We start from the raw sequence: 23,256 nt of genomic DNA on the forward strand, positions 1-23,256 counted from the left end.
CTGATTGCCATGTCCTGAGCTGCTTTCCTCCTCCACACCCTTCTGCCATGATGTTCTGCTCACCTGGGACCCAGAGCAATGGAATCAATGATCTAAGGCTTCTAAAGCCAAATAAATTTATCTTCTTCTAATTGTTCTTGTCAGGTTTTTTGGTCACAATGACAAAAAAACAAACAAACAAACAAAAAAAAAACAACTTGATCACAACATGTGTCAAGTATTGTGTTTAAATACTCAAGTAGTAAGCAAGGAGAAGTCATTGACCCTTGGAGTAAGATCATCAGCTTCCACCTTTAAAAAGACCATTACAGTAGACTGGATATCAGTGACTGGTTAGGAAACCCCTGGAATATCCAGGAGAAAGATGATGAGGGACAACCAGGAAACTGACGGAGAAGGAAGAGTGAAAACAAATTCACAGACAATTTGAGGCAGAATGGACGAAGCTAAATGAGGCAAAGAGGACCGCGGCTCTGGTTTGTGTTACTGGTGGATGACGGCATCGTTACCCAGAAGAGAGTCAGCATGGAGAAGATCAGGGCTTCCATTTGGGGCCTGTCAGCTATTTGGTCACACAGGATCAAGTACTCTTCAGCTCTGGAGTTCAGGCTGAAGGTACCTACTTGGGAGCTGTAACCTAGAAACAGTATCTCAAGCCACAGGGGTAGTTGAGGTCGTTCAACAAAGTGAAGAAAGAAATGCAAAGAAGTGAGTTAAACACCAAACCCTGGAGGCCAAATCACAAAAGAGCCCAGAGGGAAGGAGCCACAAAGTCCCAGTGGCAGTGGAAATAGAGTCTTATAGAAGAAATACAGCCTGGAAATCAACACATACATATCTTCCTGCATCTGTCAGGAGTATACTGACCCATGTAAGAGCCATGCTGTGATCAGAACCAGGGCCCAGCTACCTGTCCCTGGATTTCTCTCTGATTTCATCACAACTTCAAGACCACCTGGGGCCTAGGCCCTATGTGCTGAGGATGTGCCTGAGTCCTTCCCTCGCCAGGCCCACATTCCTACCTGGTGGTGATCCTGGCTCCAGTCCTTCATGCCTGTGACCTGGATGGCTGGCTCCTTGTCTTAGTCAGCTCAGGTGGCTATAACAAAACAGCATACACTGGGCAGCCTAAACTCCTTACAGTTCTGGAGGCTGGAAGTCCATGGTCAAGGCCCTGGCAGACTGGTCCTGGTGAGGCCTGCATCCTGGTTCCTAGACACTAGTCTTCTTCTTGTGTCCTCACATGGAAAGAGAGGAAGCAAGTTCTCTCAAGACTTTCATCAGGACACTGACCCCATTCATGACCACATGACCTCATTTTGTCCTAGTAGACTCCTGGAGACGCCACTTCCCAACACCATCACGTTGAGGGCTAGAGTTCCAACATATGAATTTGGGGAACATAAGCATTCAGTCCATAACACCCTTCTGAGGTCGATTTTGCCCCTGTGCCCCCATCCTGCCTCAGCTTCCTCTGCCAGATCCAAAGCACCAGGTCCCAGAAGATCAAGAAAGATCAGGCCTCAGTCTTGGGTCTGGAATTATCCTTACAGAAGCCACAGCTGAGACCCTGGGAGAGATGGTCAAGGCAAAGTATGGAAATGGGAAGGAGAGAGATGATGAGAAATTTGGGGCAATAATCTGCTTTTGGGGGACTAAGAGAGGAATGGGAACCAGAAAGGTAAACTGAAATTCATCTTTGAGAAGATGGCAGAAGAACCAAGAGAAGGTAGCCATGTGTAAACCAAGGAACTGAACAGCCAGACATTGTGGAAGGCTCCCTGGGAACAGGCCCAGTGGACCTGCAAATACAGAAGTCACAGACAACTTGCCAAACACACGTTCTGGTCACACAATGATGACACAACTCCCAGTAAAGGCAAAAGGATGATTTTTTCCCCCCAGAAGTTTGATGATGGAGTACAATTAATCCATTAATTAAAAAATTAAGCACCTACTAAGCCCAAGACACTGAGAAAGAACGACAAATAATTTATTTTATTTTATTTTTTTTTAAGTTTCCAAACCTGCCCCTAGTACCAAAGAATCAAAAACCTATTGGGAAAACACATGCACGTGTGCGCGCGCGCGCGCACACACACACACACACACACACACACACACACACACCCCTAACTGAAAATACAAGACAGTTGTGGAATTATTCAGCATTTTCAGTGCTCAGCCCTGTTTCTTGGGATGCTTTTGTTTCTCTCTGATTTCATCACAACTTCAAGACCACCTGGGACCTAGGCCCTATGTGCTGAGGATGTGCCTGAGTCCTTCCCTCGCCAGGCCCACATTCCCACCTGGTGGTGAAGCACTTCATCTCAGTGTTCTAGCCTACGGATTCTGTAACTGAGATGGTGACTGTTTTAATAAAAGTCCACTTGGGAGCCGCTTTATCAGAGAGGCTCATCTTAGCTCTAGGACTGTGAGGCCATGGTGTTCAAGCCGTGCTTCTTGGAGACCTGGGCACTGGCTTTGGTTTATTTTCTAGAGAGCAGAGTGGAAAGGCCGACTCTCCATGAAACCCTTTCTGTCATTTCTCTTTGGTTTTCTGTGATGCATTGATAAGTTAATCCTCTTTTTTTTCTGGAAGCACAGCTCCTGGGGCAGCTGGCTGTTACAGTTAGTGTCCCCCCAAGTCCATGTGCTAAGGACTTGGTCAGAGCCTGTGGGGGTGCTGGAAGGGGGAAGAACATTTAGGAAGTGGCCCCTAATGGAAGGAAGTGAGGACCCTCACCTGTCCTCTCTCTCTTGAATTCCCAGCTGCCAGGCCACCAGCTCTGCTTGGCCACTGCTCCTTGGTATACGTTCTGCCTTACCCGTGGCCCAAGGGGATGGAATCAAGTGACCATGGACTGAAACTTTTGAATCTATGAATCAAAATCAATCTTTCCTCCTTTTAAGTTATTTATCTCCGGTACTTTGTCCCAGCAGTGGAAAGCTAATTTATATAACCTGCCCATTTTTTCTCATCTGGCCATAGGTCTAGGTGAAGTCCAAGACCCAGAAGGCAGCACAGAAGGAGGTCAACCTATTCCTGGTTTGAGAACTCTGTGAACTTTTCTACAAGACAGAAAGGATCATAACTATCCCAAGGGTGAAATAAGATCGAGAGTGCAAATTCTCTCGAGCATTTAACAGATATTTATTGAGGGCCCAGTATGCTCCAGGAGTGGAGCTGGGCATCAATGCCTGCCCAAGAGTTCCTCAGGAGCAAGTAAGTGAATTGCTGCAGTAAAGTGGGAACAATGCCACAGTCCGAGTGAGTTGAGGTTCTATTCCAGGGAAGCAGCGAAGAGGAAGGCAGCCCAGTGCCGAGGGAGTTGAGAAGACTTGGCGGAAGAGCTGAGGAGGAGGAGAAGAAGTTGGCCACCAGAGAAGTGTCAGGACAGGGGAAATCCTATAGAGGACAGGGCTTGAAGGGTTGGGAGCAGACTATAAGCAGTTCCCTGTGGCTGACACCAAGAGGACTGGGTGGGGTATGGCAGGGGACTGATTGAAAGTGTGCCTCGAAGTACAAGGTATTCACAGTTTACCCTGAAGGCAAGAAGAAACCAGTCTTAAGCTCTGTCGTCACTGCCACAGATTTACCTGTTAGAAAATGCACACCCATGAATCCTGGATGCAGCTAAAAGTAGTGAATCTAGATTCTAATCTAGAACTAGACCAGTGTGTGTATGGTGTGTGTGTGTGTGTGTGTGTGTGTGTGTGTGTCTTTAACTACCAACTCTCTAAGGAGCACATTTTTTTCCTATCATACCACCACTCCCCATCAAATTGTACCCCCATTCCTGCTAAGGATGGAACTCAGGGCCTTACAGATGCCAGGCAAGTGCTCTGCCTAACTGGATTTGCTCTCCATCTCTCTGCTGCAGGGGTTCTCTACCTCTGCATTTGAGGCTGGATAAGTCTTTGTTGGTCCTGTGCATCACAGAACGTTGAGCAGCATCCTTGGTCTATGCCCTTAGATGCCAGTAGCACCTGCCATCCCTGTTATCTCTAGACTTTGCCACAGTCCCCTGATTGAGAGCCTCTTCTCAAGTGCTTTGGCCCCTGAGTTTTCTACTTCTGCCCCAAACAATATTTGCAAATTGCAAACAAGTTTTGGCCACTCGTTTTTTATCCCAGGAGAGTTGGTCCCTGGACTAGAGGGAAGCTGGGAAGGAAAAGCCCTTGTCTTTGCCTTGTAATCCTCTCACCCTGCAAGCGCCTCACCTCCTGGTCTTTGCTTTATGCAACACTGAAGTCTCCATCAAGGGCCTTCAGGTCCTGAGTTGATAATCTCATTACCACTAATCCTGTTTACAGCCATTCTCTTGGCAGAACAATCTTGTCAGGACTGAGGCTCTTTCCTGGCCACCCACTGTTCTTGTTGCCCATTGTTCCTCTGGGCTGTGGCCTGGCTGCATATAAACTTTCACTGATAGAGGTGATGGGGTTATCCTGTTTATGAGGTGTCTGCAGAAGGGCCTCCTCAAACACTTCCATCCCTTCCTTCAATAAATGATTCCTTTTTTATCTGCGCAAGCAAAATAGTGTTTATCAGAATCTCAGCTGGACAGCCTGTAGGAAATAACACCTACATTTCAGAACATTTTCATGTTTCTCCCCCTGACTCCCCACCCCCAGCACTTTCTGCAGGGTGTCTCCTATGGCAAGCAAAGGAAGGGTCTGGTTTTAATTTGTGCAGTCCAAGGTAACATAAGGTTGAACAGATCACTGTTCATCCTGAGAAAATGACGGGGATGACGACAATATAAACATTTGGAACCAAAACAATATACAAGATTAGCGCTGGTCAGGTGAAATCCCTTTGGGTTTTGTCAATTGAAAACTACAAGTTATCTAACAAGGTGAAAAAGAGGTCACGGGTGTTAGTCATCTGAATGACAGGGTGATAGAAGCTAGTTCAATTATGTGGATGAGTGAGAAGTGGGATTTTACACTTCCTGAGCTGTCAAGAAATTGCCAGGTAAAGAGAGATTCCCTTCACTAAGTGGTTCTCACAGTGTGGTCCCTGGTCCAACAGCATCACTTGGGAACTTGGAAGAAATGTAAATTCTCAGGGCCAGTAAGCTATATACTAACAAGCCCTCTAGGATATTCTGATTTGCATCAATAGCCCTTAAATGTCAGTGTACATTTAAAAAGACTCACTTAGGAAGCTGATTAAAAGGCAGATACCCAGCCCCCATCCCTAGATACTGATTTGCTTGGTCTCAGGAGGACCCAGGAAGTCTGCATGATTAACCAGAATCCAGGGTGATGTGGATGTAAGTGGTCCATGCACCAAGCTTAGATAAGCACTGGCCTCTATAAAAAGGAGAGGTTGAAATTTTCTACGTTTCGGTCCTATCCTGGAGAGACTCCCTTCGTGGCTGAGAACAAGCCGGTGTCACAGTGCTGTTTCCCTTCCCAGTCACTCTGTGAAGCGGGCTGCTAAGGTTACCTAGTATGGCAGGTGGTTCTTTTCAGGATGACTCTGATACTGGAAGGTTAGACTTTCAGTTCCTTGCACACTGAAGTCTGAAGCGTGCTGCTAACTCCTAACCTGGGTTGGGCTCGTGCTCCTGGCCGGGAAGCCAGAGCCTTGTATCCCATTACTGGTTCCTGAACCACAACCCAAGGCAGAGCCTGGCTTTCCCAGGAGTTTTGTTTTGCACAGCTGATGCATTCCAATCATTGCTGGGGTGCGTTTCCCTTCTCCTCTTTCCCCTAGCCCCTGGACCATGCCGTGTGTGTGTGTGTGTGTGTGTGTGTGTGTGTGTGTGTGTGTGTGTGTGTGTAAAGCCTCCCGGTGAGAACTCAGATCCCAACCCACTCCCAGAACCTGTCTCTCCCCCAAGGTAGCAGCCTAGCAGCACAGCACTGGCCAGACCACCAGCAACTCAGGAACAGGCTGCAGGCTGCGCCTTCTAGGTATGGTACTGCTGGGACTCACTACCTGCTTTCTGGTTTTGTGACTATTCCTTTAGTCTTCTTTTCCATTTTCACTTTACTGCCAGTTCTGAGGGTCTCTCAGGGCTCTGATCTTGCTCTATATTCTTCATCCTATAAAACAGTACTTCTCATGTGGTTTGCAGGTTCTCAGCCAGATTGCTTCTTCAGTCAGTTCTTGGTACCCTACAGAGATGGTCTTCCTTTGCCCTCTGTCACCATAACCTCTATGATTCTTACTTACTAGTAGTGGATGGGTCCTAGCAGGGCCACTGTGTGCAGTTGTACAGTCTGTGCACTGCACATAAACACTTGAGGAAGCAGGTAAATGGGGACAAAAATTCAATGTGCACTGTGTTCACCAAAATGTCAGACACTAGTCTGCTGATGTGCTATAGACAGCTGGAGACAGGCACACTGTTTGGGGATATTTTTTATATGTCAAATATTTTGATAAACACATGACATTATGTGAGATTATCAACTGAAACCAAATCAGCATACTCTATTGTCATATCATTGTTTATGCAAAAGTGGAAACTTTCAGAGTACCTAAAAATATTTCACAGGTAAACTGGTTTCCTTTTCTTTTGTAATTAAGAGACTTTGGTTCTTAGAGCAGTTTTAGGTTTACAAAATATCCCTGCCCATCCCTTTCCATCCCTGCCCCAGTTTCCCCAACTATTAATACCTAGCACTGGGGTGATACACTTCCTGTAACTGATGAATCAATAGTGATAGATTATTAGGACTGAAGTCCTTAAAATACATGAACTCTGGTTCACTCTGTTGTAGATTCTGTGGGTTTTGATTAATGGATGATGACGTATTTGCATCCTTATTGTATCATACAGGATAGTTTTTCACTGCCCTAAAAACCCCCCTGCTCCACCTATTCCTTCCTTCCTCCCTCCTCTCCCCTCTTCTGGAACCACTGATCTTTCCATGTCTGCATTGTCTTAAGGAAGGTACCCTTTTGGTTTGCTATTTGAAAAAAATAAAAGATACTTACCAGACAAAAACCACAGGAATGCTTCTGCCCAGAGGGGCACCACTTTTTTAGAAATTTGCACAAGGATTTTATAGCAGCTGGTCAATGCCTTGAGTCCAGGATCCAACCCAATTCAGAAACTTTCCCTGGATCACTCCAGTATAGCCCATCTCTTGTTTCCTCTAATCTGGTATGTCCTTTCTTGACAGATATTTTTCTCCAAGGCTCTTTGGGCTGCTAAAACAAAATACCATAGATTAGGCAACTCAGACAAGAAAGGAGGTTAGACTGCCCCATTGTTGCTCATGTTGAATTTTCCCTATATAGAGGAGAAATGATTCCTCCAGCTCCGGCCACCACCTCTCTTGTATTTATTACCATGAAATATGCATATATGCAGCTCTGTACACACTTACAAGCATGTCTTGTAAAATCTCTTTGATTTATGAAGCTATTCAATGCTGCTTTTCTATACCATTTATCTTTCCCTCAGTTGAACATTTTCTATACTGCTAGAAAACAGAGTTATATAACTCATGCTTTATTTGGCCTAACTTCAAGGTGATGGTTAGTGATCTAAAAAGGGAGAAGAGAAAAAAAAATCACATCAAAAGAAATTAAGAGATTAAATTCAAGATTCAGCATGGAATGGAGGTAAAGAGCTATGGATTGTAACTCTCAGATGGCTGCAGTGGGTTGTAGGCACATCTTTGCCACCAAGAGACCATGATATTGATTATATCATTTAATGTCTCGGAGATAGTATTCCCCTTCATAGAATGCAAGCCTTTGACAAGATCTACCAATTTAAGGTGTCTTCCAGATGGAAATTCTCAAATGTAGTTTCAAGAGTAACTGGAAAATTGGAAACGAAATTTTGTCACACAAAACATTTCACATAATTCCACCCACTCCCATGGCCCCCTCCCCCTGCCTAGCAGTGTGTGTGACGAACACGCCAGCTTTCCTGAGGAGAAGACCAAAACATTATTTTAAGAAGCAACAACACTCAGTTTAGAGTGAGTCATTGCTCTTGACTCTGGTGCTAAACTGACCACAAAAGTTTGTGACTAGTCTATAGGGTGTCCTTAAAACATCTGCACAAACCTTTTATTTCCAGTGCTTTGAACAGAAATAAACACAGTTGGTAAGCCAAATTCTACATTCCATAAAACAGATGAAAAATTAAAGCATAACTCTGAGTCCAAAGGCTAAGTGCAGACTCCCTGGCTGGACGTCTCTTGGTGCATGCCCTTGTGAATGGTCAGTTAACTGCCTGGCTCTGTTACATAAGCAGTAGGAAATCTTTGCATATAAAATAGCATGAGTCGTGCTAAAGTAAAATTAGTCTTCTGGAGCTTTTAATGTCCACATAATTGCCACTTAGGCTTCCAAGCTAAATGATTTGCTAATGGCAACCAAAATGTGACATGACCTGAAGTGAAATAATTGATTCATTATTTGGGAGGGTCCTCAGCCAACTGCCTAAAATGTTTTCCTCTTTCTGCCTAAGACTTGTCTCTGCTGTGCCTGTGTAAGATAAGAATAGAGTTATCGTGAAGGTGAAGTGAAGCTAGGGCAGGTCCCCCCGCACAGACACTGCTTCAGAATTCAGGTTGCACACTGGTTTCACCACTTGACTGCTGTCTCTCTTGCTAGACTGTAAGTCCCCTGAGGACAGGAATTGTGCCAGCTCTGGCTCAGCATTGTGTCCCTCTCTCATCACAGAGCCTGGCATATTGTAGGGAGTGAGCAGAAATCTTTTGAATGAAACATGAAACCATTGCAGTTATTGGGGTGAAATCTCTGGGTTTGGGTCCTGTGTTGTTGGATGAGCAGCTTTCCTGTCTGTACCTGAATTTCATGATGATGGTGGTTGTGGACATACAATAAACACTTCATGAACAATAGTTCTTTTTCTTATTATTTTTTGCTATGATTTTTAAAGGCCTTTTGCTCTTTGAAGTATCAGCTATATGGAGGGCCACAGTTCTGTTTAGCAGGACCACTCATTTACCTTTTTCTGTTTTGCAAGGCATAGAGGACAGAGGTGGGATGTCTAAGGAGACATAGAGGTGATGTTTACAATGGTACGTGGGTTTCTGGGTTCCGAGTGAACATGACTTGAATTAAATATTTTCCCACGTCCCCACTTTCGTCCCTTTGTTTTCTCCCAGTGCCTCCCAGTTGTACCTGTGTGGGCTTCTGGCTGTATGGTCAACCCATCCTGTCCCCAGCTTTCAAATCAGGCTCCTCTAAGGTTTTGCCTCTACTCAGCGTAGTCAGAGGATGCAATCTAGTATGCAAGTCATTTATTGATAAAAAGAAAATGACTGAGGCCTATATTTCTATACTAGAAAGAGGAAGGGGAAATAATAAAAAAAAAAAATGCCAAGAGTCTAATTCTAGATCCTGCTTTTGTGAAGTTACCTCTAAAAACTTTCTTGATGAATTGGGCCTCAGGAAGATCATCAGTTAGGTGGTAGTCATAAATGTGGGATCTACCTTCTGGACTTATGGGAATTAAATGAGATAAATATGTAAAGAACCTAGTTCCAATGAAGAGAATGTCTAAACAATAAAGCGTGAAGATTTTTATCACCCAATACCTCCACTACTCTACCCTTTTCAGGTTTGCAAATTGATCTAGGAGATTTAGCTAAGGGCTTTCTCTTTTGCTAGGGATGCAGTTATTAAGTGATGGGGCTACTTCCTGCCTGAGGATAAAACATAGAGGAGTACACACATGTGTGAAAGTGCATGCACACACACACACACACACTTTCTTACTTTCTTTTTTAAAAACATTTATTTTTTAATTGGACATGATACCTTTATTTTATTTATTTATTTTTATGTGGTACTGAGAATCAAACCCAGGACCTCACATGTGTTAGGCAAGCACTCTATCACTGAGCCACAACCCCAGCTCCTACTATTTTTTTCTTTGCCTTCTGACTCCTTGATGTTTCTATTCTTAATTTTGTGAATTAAATTGTATTAATGGTGTAATTCCATTTCAGTACTTTCCATGTACTCTTCTTTAATGAAATAAGGTTATCAAATCTTATTCCTAAAATCTGTCCCTTTTTTAAATTTAAAACCTCCAAATTTGAATTTTATAGCTTTTCTAGGAATGAAGCTTTGCCTGTTGAAATTGAATGGTAAGACATTTACTTGAGAACTATTATAAAGTTGAATTATTTTTAACAAGTAAAATTACTTTGATCCATTTAATTCTTTTTTTTTACTGTAAAGGAACACTCACTATAATATTCATAACTCTTTGAAGTATAATGCTATGTATGTATTACTATCTCTTGTTTAAACATGATCTAACAAGATTAATAGTAAACTTTTTAGAAAAATGGAGGAAAGTTCAGTTCTACACTTCAGGAAAGCAGTTTCCCAAAGAATATAGTTTTTTTAAAAAGGGGTCTGTATCATTGAGCCCTTCACTATTAAAGAATAATATGCTAAGAAATATTTGATCTATTCTATTCTGCTGGGTAGAATGTATAAATACATTACTAATTGCAGATAGGTGATTCAGAAGATAACAAAGAATGAAGAGCTCAGAGCATTTTTAAAATCTTTCTAGAGCAAGCCTAACTCCAAAGAAACATTCAGACCAATTCTCAAGTTCAGACCTCTATCCTAGTGGGAGCCGTTCCTTTCCCAGCAATGAAAGGACCAGATCTGGGAGGGGCCTGATGACTCCATGGGGATCTGAGGCCTTTTTTAAAAAGCACTCCAATACCCTAGCAAATACAACTTCTGAGTTTGTGAATGTTTTATTTCTTATTTTTCTAAGCACAATTAAATATCCTAATAGCAATATTAACTAGATGTAGCAATTTTAAAAAGAGAAAAAATGGGTTTAGGTTAAGTTGAAAACATGTCCTTTCTCTGCAGCATTGGCTTTTGGGGATCTTTGTAAGTTAAAAATATTTAAAGCCATGGGGATTGATAGGACTGTCTCCTCTCATCCTGCAGGCAGTGTTTCCCTTTTAGGGAATGTGTTCTTCCCTCCTGATTAGAGAGAACTCCTGATTAGAGAGAACCTGCTTAGCTGTGTAGCCCTGGGAGTTTGGTTTTCCAAAGGACAGCTCTGGTCTTCCAGTCTAGATCTTTCTACCTGTGTGATATTGGCCTAGTGGTTTAACTCTGGAACCTCAGTCGACACAACTGCAGCTGGATGCCTGCCTCACTTGTTAACGTGGCCAGTATTAACTTGGAGAGCAGGGATTTTGCTAGCAGGAGAATGGCGTTGCTCACAAACCTACTTGCAGTTAATTTTCGCTTTGATGTAATGTTGCTCTAGGTCAAAAGTAAAATGGGTCTCAGCATATGTATAAATAGATGGGGTCAGAAATACATATTTTCAATTCTGCAGTGGCCACTAAAAAATGAATAGAAATCAGGGCATAGTTCAAGGGCAGACCCCTGGAGACCCCACCCTACCGTGGACGTGGGTGCACCGTAAGCACTTGATGCAAGTCCCGCGCTTTGGAATGGTCCTTTGATGGATTTGGTCGTGATAAGGCATCTGACTGGAATGAAATTGCTAAGACTAGAAGATGGTGGAGATTTATGGGCTAGGAGCAGAGGATGGGAGTCAAGCCCAGTGGTTTCAAAACCCAAATATAAGCAACTTCAGGGAAAGGTATTTAATCTCTCCAAATCAGGGTTTAAATCTGATCATTCTTCTTCCTCTTCACCACCCCACCCCCACACTCCTAGCCACCACCTTCTGTAAATGGCTTTGCATTGTCTTGAGGATTAAGTCCTAAGCAGGGCATCTCAAGATCTGATCACTGCTCACATCACCAGTCTTATCTCTCACATATTCTCAGCTCCAGAAGTCCTTTAGAGATGTCCCCAGTGTGGCTCTTCCTCCTATCCCTGTCCAGGTTAGATTCCCTGTCTTCACATGCATTGCCATGTCTCTTCCTCCATCAGGATCTGAGATATCTGCAAAAGACGAGTTTGGGCTGGGCTCCGGGCGCAACCTCTGCTTTTTCATGACTAGGTTCCCAGAGTCTAGCCCCTGGCTGCTCCTAAAACTCACTTAATGGTTGACAGAAGGCCTCACTACAGGAAACAAATATCTACCTCATAGACTGTTAAAGACAAATGGAGATGATCTAAGAATAGCACTTGGCACAACTCTTGGCCATGGTCAATATCTCAGCGAATGGTGAAAATGGTTTATAATAATACAAATGTTACAGTGATGAATTGGTTTCATTTCTAAACTCTTTGGTGGACCTTCTTCTAAATGGGAGAGTGAAAAGAAGACAAGCTGGCATTGTATATTCATTCTTCTGAATACTATCTGAGATAAAACAGTGTGCCAAGCCTAAAACTGGAGCCAGAAGGAAAAGCTTTGATGGGATGGAGCTCGTGTAATTGTGTGTTTGCAGGGGCTCTGGTCTGGCTGTGCTCCAGGCATGAACACCCATATCCTAGTCCATCACTCAGATGCTACTAGTTTTGAAGGTTTTTGCTTTCTTTTTAAACAGAAATATGAGCTCTGCTTATAGGAACCTACATGTTAGCACTTGGAAAGTGACTCCACTGTATATCCTATTTTTTTTCAAAAACCCCACAATTTGCAAAAGATGATTTTGGAACACATGTGAAAGGCTTATATCTGAGTCTTTTACCTGGGTAATCAAAGATGAACACTGCCTCTGCAGTGGAATTCTAAGATGGGGTGTTCACATTAGAAACCAAGTTATACAAACCTTGGTGTAATAGGGTTGTATCTTCTTTCATTAAAATATTCTAAATAAATATGAGATCTTTTATTTTCAGTTGCCCAGGTCTCATAAGTTAACAAACTCTGGCTGGAAGTAACAGCAGTTACTTTAACAAATAGGAGATATGTTACAAAAATCCATAGCTTGATGGTTGCTGGGATTTTTTTATGAGTCATGATATTATGAGAGACCTTGGTTTTTCTATTTTTCTACTGTGCCACTGTGCCTTCCACAGTGCTTCATGATCCAAGATGTTCCAGATGTTTGTAGTTCAGACATCATTTCTGCTTTGAAAGCAGAAAGAAAGAGGTGATCCTGTCTGTCTAAACAGGAAAACAAAAAAGTTTTTACCAGAAGCCTTGGGCAAATATCAACTTAGGTCACAGTGACTAAGAAAGTAAATATTTAGATGGACAAGTGTTTAGAGAGAGGAAAATGGGAAAAATAGATATTGGACAAGTAACTCACAGTGATGCTACCCTTAGTTGGCTTAGTTGCTGCATGCTATTCTAGTTGCAGGTAAGATAGGAAATGAATTGACAGTTGGGAAAATCAGTCATGCTCTCTTGGTAGGGAGTGGAAGAATAAGAGAAGATTTGATGGGCAATTTGTGGTAGCTTCCAAGTCCATAATAGCTTAGCTAGCAAAAGAACATACTGACCATATGTTGCTCTTAACTTATACTTTGGAAATCGCCATATTATTCTGAATAGGAATATAACATTTTGAGCTTAGCTGGATATATTCCTACACAAAAGAAGACGATGAGAGACTGGGTGACCGGGGCCAGTGGTTCCTGTGTGACTCTGTATGACTGTGTGTCCTGTGCATTACAACTATCCAGGCTTCCCCAATGTCCAGGTTGGCTGAAGATCCTTTTGCTAATTTGAAAATCCCGGTTCCAGCCATTTGCAGAAGCCACTGCTACACTCTCCTTCTGCCCCTAATGGGAAGCACATGGACTATTGCTGAACGTTGAGAGCCCTTCTATGCTCAAATTATGTTTTTTAAGCAAGGGCTATGATAAAGTAACCTCCAAACATGACCCTGGCAAAAGTCAGTAGCCTTGCTTATTCTGGCCATGTTCCTTGTGCTATCCAGGGCTCTGGGAAGATTTACTTTAATTACAACCTCTTTTGCCCTCTTTCTCTCTGTACGACACTCATGATCTTCTTATATAACATGTAGTACAGTTACCAAAACTGAAATCCTCCTTCTTGGGCTAATGAAATGAATGCAATTTGCACTTGGCTTCTTTTAGCAGAACTGGTTAAATTGCATACGGAACTGTTTTTCCAAGGGGCACACATAACTTAAATTCTTTTTCTTTTTGCATTTTGGAGTCTGAGTGAAGTTTTCACTTTTCTGCCACAATGATAATGAAAAGACTTATGGTAACTTCTTATTTTTCTTTAGTCATTCCATATCCTGCCAAGAATACTTCTTTTAAAGGCATTTTCTTTCTTAAACAAAATTGCTTTTATTGAGAATACTTTAGGTTCACAACATGATGTTATCTCATACATATAGGTAGTAAAAATTGTTACATTGAAGCAAATTAGCATATCTGTCATCTCTCATAGTTACTTTTGGATGTGAAACAAGACCTCAAGTCTTATTTAATAAAAAATCCTTACTACAATTTTATCAACTATAATTTTCATGTGTTATTGGATCTCTAGACTTGTTTATCCTACATATTTGCTATTTTGTATCCTTTTATCTACATCTCCCCATTTTTGTCCTCTCCACCCCACTCTGCCCTTTGTGATCACTGATATGTGTGTGTGTGTATGTGTGTGTGTGTGTGTATTTTTTTCACATTTTCTTTATCCATTTGTCTACCAATGGACACTTAGGTTGTTTCATATCTTGGCAAGTGTGAATAGTGCCATAATGAACATGGGGGTGCAAATCTTTTTACAAGATGGTGATTTCATTTCCTTTAGGTTAGCTAAAGAGATACACTGGGTCAGATGGTAGTACTATTTTCATTTTCTTTAGCAATCTCCATATTATTTTCCATGACAACATGAAGCTCCATTCCCACCAACAGTATAATAGGGTTCCCTTTTATTCACACCCTTGCCAACATTTTTATCACTTGATTTTTTTTTTCAATGTTAGTAGGTGCTAGGTTGTATTTCACAGTGGTTTTAATTTGCATTTCCCTGATGATTAATGTGATATGTGCATATTTTTACATACTGGATGACCAATTTCATGTCTTCTTTGGAGAAATGTTTGCTCAGGTCCTTTGTCCATAGTTTAAATGTTATTTGTTCTGCTCTTGAGTTCTAAGAGTTTTCTATAAATTTTGGATGTCAACCCCTCATCAGACATGCAGCATGCAAATATTTTCCCCAGTATCTACATTGCCTTTTCATTTTGCAATTTTTTCCTTTGCTGTGCACAAGCCTTTTAGATTTATGTAAGCCATTTATTAATTTTTGCTTTTGTACCCTGAGTTTTTTGTAGCTTGTAACCTTTTTTCCCCTAAATATTTTAATAAGTACTTATGAGAACTGGTTCATTTCTAATAGTCTTGCACGGAATTTATATCTGAAACTTAAAATTCACATAATATTAGCATATTGGTTAATACTAGAAACACTCCATTCTTCATGTATCATGAAAATATTTGCATATGCTAGACCAATAGATCAAACAACATTTTAAATTGTACCATATTTTTTTAAGATTTATTTTTTAAATTTAATTTTATTTGTTCTTTTTAGATATACATGACATTAGAATGTATTTTGGCATATTATATAACTGACCACAAAATTTACAAATCATAATTTTTGCCTTCTGCTCAACAGCAGCTCAATGTAAAACAAGCATTAATTGAGCACTTTACATATGTGCAAGGCAGTTTGCTCTGAATATAGAGAGGAATTACACACTGAAGTTCCTGATCTAAAAAGCCTCTTACTACACTCAGAGAAAACAGACAGCTGGGCATGGTGGCCCATGCCTGTAACCCCAACTGCTCAGGAGGCAGAAGCAGGAGGACTGCAAATTTGAGGTCATTGGGCAATTTAGTGAGACCCTATAAATCAAGATCAAATAGCTTAGTGGTAGAGCACCTATAGGTTCAATCTCCAGTACTTAAAAAGAGAGGGAGAGAGAGAGAGAGAGAGAGAGGAGAAGAAAGAGGAAGCAGACTGACACCTGAACAAATATCTAGCACTTTTACACCACCATAAGTTGAAAAATCATTAGTCAAGCCATGATAGGTCTGGGACTCTCTGTCATCATAAAGTGATGGGATTGAACAGACAGGAGATCAAAATACTGTGGGGCAAGACTTAACTCTGTTGGAGGATGGGGAGGAGGGGCCATTGAAGGTGATGCTTGGTGCAAAGCATTTCTGCATTGGAGAATGGATTGAGGAAGGGCAGGAGGGCATTCTGGGTAGAGAGAAACCAAGTAGAAGTTGTGATAAGTAGCAATGAAAACCTGAACTGAGACACCCCTTTCCTGCCTCAATGGAGGAGTTACTTGGTTACCTGCTTGTGTAGAACAGCCTTCTAGTTGACTGATAAATAGCCTAACCACAGAATGTCTCTTGGTGCTTGAAACCAAGGAGAGAGAAATCAAGAAGTGATCCTTGTTCACAAGAGATATGTAAACAGATGCTCTTACTAGAATGTATAAGCATTTTATCAGAAGTGGAGCCAGAGTTCTGAGAATGCAGAGAAGTGAGCTAACTCTTCCTGGGAGGGTCAGGGAAGCGTTGCAAATGAGGTGAGAACAGAACTTTGGAGGTTTTGAAGAACAGAGAGAAGGAAGGAAATGTCACAAAGTTTCAAATATAAGAAAATGAGGGATTTATATTTATATTATTATTATTATTGTTAATTATTTGTCCCATCTCTGTGTGATAGGTTAATATTTCATAGCTCCAACTCAGGTCAGACAGTCAAGTGACTTGTTTAGCTCAATAAAATGTTAATAGATGTGTTTTATGCTGCTTATGAGCAAAACATTTAAGATTCATCATCATGCTCCGATATTGAATTCTTTTCCCTCTACCATGGGATAAAACCATCTCCAGAAAGAGACTGCCCAGCTTTGTCCCAGAATGCAGATTCTTGGAACAGATCTGAGGTTAAACTGAAGCTAACATGTAACACAAATAAGAAATAAGCCTAGTTTATTGAAAAATATTAAGGCATGGAGATGGTTGTTATAGCAGCATGCTTTAGGAAAGGTCACTAACACAGATGTAGTAAATGGAAAGGCACAGGGTTAGGAAAGGGCATGGAGGGTATAAAGAAAGATTAGAACTTTATTGTGGCCCAGAGTACAGAATTAATGTTTGGAGGATAGGCAGCCAGAAATAAGCCAGAAATGTATCTTGGGAACAGATATTGAAAGGTTTTACATGCCCTGCTAATAAAATTAAACTTTAGAGTTTAAGTGGTAGAAAACTTGCAGAAGCTAAGGAGTAACATGATAGGGTTTGTTTCTTTGGAGGATGATTCTAGTAAGATTGGGAAGAGACTAGTACCAGCAAAATCAGCTAAAAATTTGTTGTAATATTAGTAATTGCCATTTATTGTGCACATACCGTATGCCAGGCATTTTGTGTATATTAACCAAAATAATCCTTTCAACACTCCATGTGGTAGATAATGTAATAATTCCTTCTTCAATAGTTATATAAACTGAGGCACAGAGAAGTAGCTAACTTGGTTAGGCTACACCACAAGAAGTGGTAGAGACAGAACTCCTTCCAAGCAATCTGTGTGCTAGAATCCATTCTCTTCATCACTAAATCACCTTCTCAGAACCCAAGCAAATGTTGTCACAGCTGAACAAAGATGGTGTGTAGAGGTAAAGAAGAAAGTCTCAAGTCTCCTATTTCTGAGGTTATCCAGGCTGAATGTGGGCATGAGTTGGAACTTAGGGGACACAGAAATGGGGGACAGAAATAATGTTCCATTTCTTTCTTTCTTTCTTTCTTTCTTTCTTTCTTTCTTTCTTTCTTTCTTTCTTTCTTTCTTTCTTTCATCTTTCTTTCTTTTTTTCCTTGAAATACAGAATAGGTGTTATAACTATTAATGGAGACATGGAATGTAAGAAGAGCAGATTTGGGGAGGAACATGAAATGTTGTATTTGGGATTCATTAGTTTTGAAGCAGATGTGAGGTACTAAGTAGAGATGACCTAATGACAATTAGAATATAGTCCTGTACATGGTCCTGAAGCTTTGGAGCAATGTGAAATGGAGAAGACAGCCAGACAATGGACACATACACCATGGCAGATTGAAGGAATGATTAGATGAGAGTGTCAGGGGCAAAAACTGGAGGAAACCCATTATTTCAGGAGTCAATCTGAGAGTAGGAGACTGGGAAATTTTGACTGAGAGGAAGTGATAGAGAAGAGAAAGGCAACAGAGAGGAAAAGATGGGTGTTTGAAAAGATGGTCACTAGCAGTGACTTAAAATTGGAAGAATCAGGAGGTAATTGCAGCTACCCATGACACACAGTAGCATAAACATTATACACCAAGAGCATCCAGTAGAGGAGAGGCGAGGATACACTGGGTGGAAGCAGAGAAAAAGCAGAAAATGAGCTTCTCCAGTGGTGCCCGTCATAGACTCAGTGTTTTTGTGCTTATTTACAACTGCAGAATAGTTTATGAAATTTTAAAATCATAGGTTGCCCTAAATGGGAAAAAAGTGCATCTTTTAATTTACAGGAATTACCTAATTCCAGACATGGTAATAAAAAGGATCTAAAGGTAAAATCTTTTCTGGAACATTCACTAATCTGAAAGAACTGGCTTTTTAAATTCGCTTCTTACATGCTCTCCATTAACACTATTAAATTTCAACAGACTATTACTAATTAGAATAATTTTAAAATATTTGCACAGAACCCCCAGGCTTTTTGGAAGACCTATTAGAATACCAGAATTTTTTTCACATTTGAAAAGCTTAAAATTTACACAGATTTTATTATGGAATATTCTACTGGGAATATCCTGCATCCATGCTGTATAGTAGAAGAAGAAAATGTTAGGACAGCTCAAATTGTTGGTGTATGTTGAGATGGTGTTTGAAAAGTCTTCCATGAAAACAAAGTTTGGAAACTTGGGTTGAACAATTTTAGTTTTCTGTTTTGTTTTGTTTTTGTTTTGTTGTTGTTGTTGTTGTTTTCCATTGCAAGACTCTGACAGTCATTATGTTGGTTTACAAAATAAAGCTCCAGAGATTGATATTATATGTAGCAGGTCCTAAACATACCTGACCATACATTCTCCTCTTTATTTTCAAGAGCATTTTACCAACTCCACAGGATTTTCTTTGTGATATATTTCTGTTCAAAATATTGGCTGATTTTCCAGTAGTATCCTTTTCTGTAGATGTATTATCTATCTTACTCCACTGAACACAGGTGTGGTCATCTGACCCACTTTGGCTCATGTAAGGTGACTGTAGGTAACCTGTGTCACTTCTGAGCAGAACTTCAAGAGCTAGCTGTTCTCCACCTATCCATTTTACCTTCTGCTACAAGACCCAGAAAGAGTTTTGATATCCAGTCTTGGAGTATCCTATAATAGAAAAGTGAATGAATCAGAAATCAACATTTGTAAGCCATCAATATTTTGAGTCATTTGTTATCAGAGCTAACTTAACCAAAGCTAACACATAACACCCTTACCAAATTGTCCAGGTGCACTCTTTTGTCTCAATCTTCAAAATGATGAAATATTCTTAGAATTTTTATTTGGGTCAGGACAGTAACACTTGAAGGCAAACTGAAAAAAAAGAAAAGAAAAAATAAATACATGAGACATGACTTAAGCAGTGATGCTTAAACTCCTATGAGCCCAGAAGTTGCCTGGAATTTTGTCAAAAAATGAATATTACTAGGCCTAATTCCCACATACTACTATTCAAAGGGCTTGGAGTTTGTCCAAGGAATCTGAATTTTAAACCTGATATTACCAACCAATAGAAATATTACCAATGCAGGTGGTCTATTGACCACAAGACCACAACCTGGGGAATTTTGCTCTAAAGCCACTCATTTCATGAATAGTTATATAGCAGGCATTAAATAAGTGCCATTTCAATATCAGAAGGCATCATGGAAAGTTCTCTTCAGAGGACCAGAGGTGTGTACAAAATCAGTTTAATGACCTTTCAGTTTATATTCATTATACTTTAGTGCAAAATATTTTATGCACAAAATGGTACTTTCATGCTTGCATGCCAATCTTATTTTAAAAGCTTGCCTCTAAGTGGTCCTTAGCTCTTTCAAAAAAAAAATCAATTAGCTTTAGAAAGGTTGAATTCTGCAATCAATGAAGATCAAGGGCTATTTCAGTTACCAGTGACAGAAACCTAGTTCAAACTGCCTTAAGCAAAAATAAAGTGTATTGGTTATAAATCTAAAATGCCTATGGTTTTTGAGAGAAGGAAGCTTAGTTTCCAGTTGAATGCATAGGACAAACTGGAGACAAAAACCTACCTTTGGGAGGTTGTCAGGGGTGTGGGAGATGATATTGGTCAGTAGGTAGGGCAAAAATGGTGTGCAGGTTCTTGTGGGAAGAAGACTAGGCAGGAATACACTATCTGCACATTCTGGGAACAGGTAAAGGCAAGTGATCTGCACCAGAGAAGTGTTATCTGTGGAAGTCCTGACAAAAGGAAAGGGAATGACCAAGGGTGTAGGGAGGTTGGCAAAGTAAAGAGTATCAGTGAACTGAGATCAGAGCTTCACTCGTGGCTGGATCTAGATAGTCAAATATGACTTCAAAAACCTGTTTCTTTTTATCTCTTACCTCTACTTTCTTTCACTTCCCTCTTTAGTTGGCAGGTTCTTCAAGGAGGAGCAAGATGGTGACCACCAATTTGCTAATCTCCAAGCAGGGTCTCACTGGCCTGGCTTGGATCAAGAGTAATCTTGACCTAATGGCTGAGGCCACAGATGTGGTGTTTGACCAGGATGGATGTACCCATCTCTGGAGACAGAAATGAGGCTATAGCAACAGAAACTAGAAAGATTACCCAGAAGGAAGTTGGGGAATTATTGCTAGCATAAGTAGGTACTATGGTTGGATGTGCCCCAACAGTTTACGTGCTGAGAACATGACTTCCAGATTCATATGTTCATGGTATTTGAAAGTGGGACCTTTCAGAGGCAATTAGGATTAGATGAGGTCATGAAGATGGAATCCCCATGATGGTATTGTATTAGTGGCTTTAGAAGAAAAGGAAGAAAGAGCCAAGCTAGTGTGCTTGCTCTGCCTTACCATATGATGCCCTCTACCCTGTTACCCTGCAGCAAGAGGCCTCCCAAGGTGCCAATCAGATGCTGCTGGCATGCTCTCGGATGTCCAGCCTCCAGAACTCAATAAAATTCTATTTTTTATAAATTACCCAGTCCTGATATTTCATTATAGTTGCAGAAAAAGGACTAAGGTTGAAAGTAACAGAAAATTCAATTCAATATCCTCCTTAAAGACTTGACAATCCTTCTCATATCTGGATCAGTAATCCAACAGAGAAAGAAACACACATGCTGGACTTTTTTTCCCCAAAGGAGATTTTCTCTAAAATGAGTAAAACAATTTTATACCAAAATGTTTGAAGCAAGAAAATGATCTTTATTCCTTTCTGGGAAAATATCAGGGAGGAATTCAATATTATAGACTGCTGTTAGGTCTAATTGCAGCCCCAGGAACCTATATTTTTTACTTTAAGATTGTTAATAAAATTTTCTCACCAGATATTCTGAACCTACATACCTATTAACCTTGCTTTAAATACATAATTATTTGGTTTGCATGAAAGCCAGATTTTCTGCAGATGCATAAAGGTTAAGGAGAAAAATGCTGGCAAGTTCTTGTCCCTTTAAGCCAATTACTAAAGGTCAGAATCAGAGCAATTTGCTACGAAGAATTCTCAAAATATTGCAGAGAAAGGCAGTTCCGTGTTCATTAGGATTTCTATTGACTTTCAAAATTTTAAATCCAACTGCTCCCTATCAAGTCTCTTTACAGAAAAAAGGTTTCTTTTTTTTATTATTCTGTTATTCCTTTCTATTTATGGCTCATATTTTCACTTGTTCATAACCATGGAATGGTTTTAAGGTAAGGAAATTTATAAGTAAAGTTGTTTTTTCCTTCTACTCAAAACAAACTTCCTCGACTTGTGGCCCCTGCTGGGGTTATTCTCACTTTCTAGTATTTTTGCTTGTATATGGCATGGATATAGGATCTTGTACACAACTAGTGTTCCACAAATGTTCATTAATTAAATGGCTAAGCACAGAATCGATGTGTCTTGCATATGCTACAGTGCACTGAAGCACTGTGGAGTCATTGCCGAGACACGTCGGAGCTCTGCCAAGGTCTAAATACTTGGGTATTTTACCAGGCACTTGGGAAATTCCAAAAATGAGATTTAAAAAAAAAAAAAAAAACTTGTTTCTTTTTTGAAAATGTTTTTAGTTTTCAATTGACACACACTAATCATACATATTTACAGGGACGGTGTGATAATTTGATACATGTATATAATATGCCCTAATTAAAAAATGGACAAATGATCTGAACAAACATTGCACAAAAGAAGATAGACAACAGGCCAACAAGCACATGAAAAAAAAAATGTTCAACATCACTAATCATCAGGGAAATGCAAATTAAAACCACAATGAGATATCATCTCACCCCAGTTAGGATGCCTATAATAAAAAAGATAAAAATAACAAATGTTGGCTAGGATATGGAGAAAGAGGAACTCTTATACACTGTTGTGGGAATGTCAGCTCATACAGCCATGATAGAAATCCGTGACTTCTTTTTTCATTCAAAACACAATAGATATTTTATTTGTTATGGCTCAAAATCTAAAGTGGAGCACAACTGAAGTTTATTCAGGAAGATAATTAAACTCCAGTTAGTTGTGGCCAATGGCTTTGGCAAGGGAATTTGGGTGACTGACTATCCAGAGAAATAGCTATGATGCATAATCATCCACATACAACTTGTATGATCAGGCAGATTAAGCAGTTTCTGCCTTTGCTCTTTTCACAATTTATCCCCTGCAGGGTTGATATGGTAGCAAGTATATTTATCATTTTAAGACCATTGTAGAAAAATATGACCCAGATAATCAGGAAATCAGATCCTACTCCTGTCTCCTGCCTACTGGCTATAGGAAGGTGATAAATGACTGCCATCCTTCATAGCATTCAGGAACTAAAAAGGTCAAGGACATAGAGTGCTTACTTCTGTCATCCTCTCTAGCTTGTAGAAAAGCTATGAGAAGTCAGAATGGGAAGAGAGAGGGAGGAGAGACATTGACTGGATACCATGGCCAGAAGTCCAGAAGCCAAACTATAATAATTTTCAGTTGGTGTTTTTGATTACCTTGAGTTTTTCAGGAAATCCTTATAACCTTAAATATCATTTTTTTTTGTCATCAGTGTTGGTTCAAATAATTGATTCCACTGACAACTTGATAAACGATCTTCAATTTTATCTCAGACAAATGCATCATGGTTCAATGCATGATTTTTGCT

The sequence above is a fragment of the Marmota monax genome, unplaced genomic scaffold (assembly GCF_021218885.2).
Source record: "Marmota monax isolate L192 unplaced genomic scaffold, Marmota_monax_Labrador192_F-V1.1 WCK01_AAM20220418_F8-fsc00077, whole genome shotgun sequence".
NCBI lineage: Eukaryota > Metazoa > Chordata > Mammalia > Rodentia > Sciuridae > Marmota > Marmota monax.